This window comes from Uloborus diversus, chromosome 9 (assembly GCF_026930045.1).
Source record: "Uloborus diversus isolate 005 chromosome 9, Udiv.v.3.1, whole genome shotgun sequence".
NCBI classification, from domain to species: domain Eukaryota; kingdom Metazoa; phylum Arthropoda; class Arachnida; order Araneae; family Uloboridae; genus Uloborus; species Uloborus diversus.
The window spans coordinates 26,733,590-26,736,066 of NC_072739.1; the positions used below are offsets into that span (position 1 = coordinate 26,733,590).

Below are 2,477 nucleotides of genomic sequence, written 5' to 3' on the forward strand. Positions count from 1 at the left end.
TTTCTTTTCTCTTCTTCGGAAGCTTTTGCAAGAGCTTCTTTTTCTGAAGCATAAGCTGAATAGCTCTTAGATACAGAATTTATTAATTTCCCAGTCATGGGAATCGAAAAAATGTCTCCGTGTCTTTTCACAGTATCTTTAATATGTCTGAGGCCTATAATAGTAGATTCAGATAAACTTAACCTCTTTGTCAATATGTTGTTATTGAGGGAAAAGCCACGTTCTACATCTGCATTTCCATGGGCAAGGATTAAACAATTCTTGATCAAAATTGGAAGATTTGGATATCTTGGTTTGTTGGAACAAATGTCTTTTAAGCTGAATATTTTGCTCCAGAATATATCAATGCGGTACTGATTTTCAGAGTTGAATTTTTCATATTTCAGTGACTTCGGAATCCACCCTATAAGCTTGCCATTCTAAAAATATTCTGTCTATTTCTCTGTCATCAAGATTTAAGGGCTTTAAGTTGTTGCACAATCTTAGAATAGCATCGGCTGATTTATTTTTCATCAAGGGATGCAAAATTTGTAAATCTTGGAGTATATGATTCGTTAAAGGAAGAGCATCTTTCAAACACTTGGCCAATTTGATTAAACATGAGCGTAATGCCATTTTTGTTTTTTTGGATTGATTTTCGTCCAGTAATAATAGAGCTTTTTTGGTACCTATGCCAACAGCTAACTTATTGAGAGCTTTAAAATTGCTAAAGTCATCAAAATCAATTTCAAAAAATTGCTTACCTTCTAGATTAGACTTTATCCTCCTTTATAAACATTAGCAGAACGTTACGCAACAGTTCATTCATTTTATAATACAATATATGAACAAGAGGTCCCTCAGTTTGAAACAATGATAAATAAACTTGTAAATTTTGTGATAGTGCAACAACAAAATGAATGTATACGAGTGTATCCGGTTTTTTTAAATTGCTAATAATACGCTTATAACGAGAGTTGCATTGGAGAGCACTGAAACCACTTTTCTGTTTCGGCAGGAAATCTATAAAATATTCTTTGAGTGATTCGTAAACACTCAATACTCTTTCTACGACAGGACCCAGAGTAAGCCATCTAGAGCTAACGTGCCTAAGAAGAAACTTCTCTTCACACTCCAAAAGTCTTTGCAGCTTTTGTAAATCTTCACGACGAGCTGCACTATGTTTAAAGAAAGAAAACAAATCAACACAGAATATCTAAAGGGAGGTCGCTCAAACCTTTTGCAAAACAATTGTGAACTTTGTGCAAACTACACGTACCAATGTCTACCAATTCGTTGGATTTCAATTTAAACAGTTCATCATTTAGTTTCTTTGCCACCAATAAATTCGTGTTTGGGCCAACCATACCAAACATCAAAATTTTCTAAACGTTTAAATTTTCATCCTGCAGTGCATCTAAAATACTTTTACAAATTATGTTAGCATCAGCATGGCCTAAAAATAATGATGTAAAATAAGAGGACACAACCGAATTGCTTTTTGGACTCCAATACCTGAAATGCATATCCAATTGTTTCCTAATTTGAGAAGTTGTTGCTTCGTCGAAAGATAGGGTGAAAAATCCTCCGTTAGCTAAAGAGCTTTTCAAATCAGAAATGTTTTCATTATTAAAATATGGTCCTAAACCATGGGAAATAACATAAGAAATTTTTCTGTCACTCAACTTCATCTTTTTAGCAATAGGATTATTGTCAAACATCAATTCAAAAAGGTGCGCAATGTCTTTGCATGACTCGAATGAGAAATCTGAGTATGCAACTTTTAGTATCCACAGGATCTCAGCTCTTGTAACTAACTGATCAATAGTCAATGCAACAGATAAACTCTTTAGACTTGCATTAGCAGGTGAGCTTGCACTTGCTGCATCTACAATATTGCTTGGTGATATTAAAGTTTGCTGTCCTTTTATTAATTGCCGGAATCTTTTATGTTTTTTGGTTACTGCATGAGCCAAAATCTGTGAAACACCACTGTTTACTATTGAAAAGTGACATTTGCAGAGAAAACACTGAGCATCCATTTTAGTTTTTCCTTCAGCACACCAATTTCCAATATCATCTTTATTACCATCATGCATTTCAAGCCAATCATCTCGGAATTTACTTTTTCCGCCTGGCATTGCAGATCATAAATGCATGTAAAATAATCAATCAATACATCAATAACACATTTAAAAAAATAAAAACTTTGTATAAAAATGTCAAGGACCTTATTTTTTTTATTATCCATGAGAAGAAAAAAGAAGAGGAGGAAAGATCGCTATTTTAAAATAAGGAATCCGTTAAAGATCTTGAAGAATTTCCAATCTTCTGCTATAATAAAATTTGGGGAGCTAAAATATTGCTTTAAAATAGCACTTTTTTTAGATTATGCTACTCCTGATATGACCCCTTGCAACGTCTGGCTGATCCCCAAATTCAGGAGTGTCCACCTGGGGGGGGGGGGTCTTTACAATATTTAGGGGGTGCGCCCTTGA

General features: G+C 34.2%; 1 pseudogene; it reads right to left on the reverse strand.

The window, feature by feature from the left end:
* Positions 1–751: 751 nt before the first annotated feature.
* On the reverse strand, positions 752–2,120 carry LOC129230120 (uncharacterized; annotated as a pseudogene).
* Between the last annotated feature and the right edge of the window lie 357 nt (positions 2,121–2,477).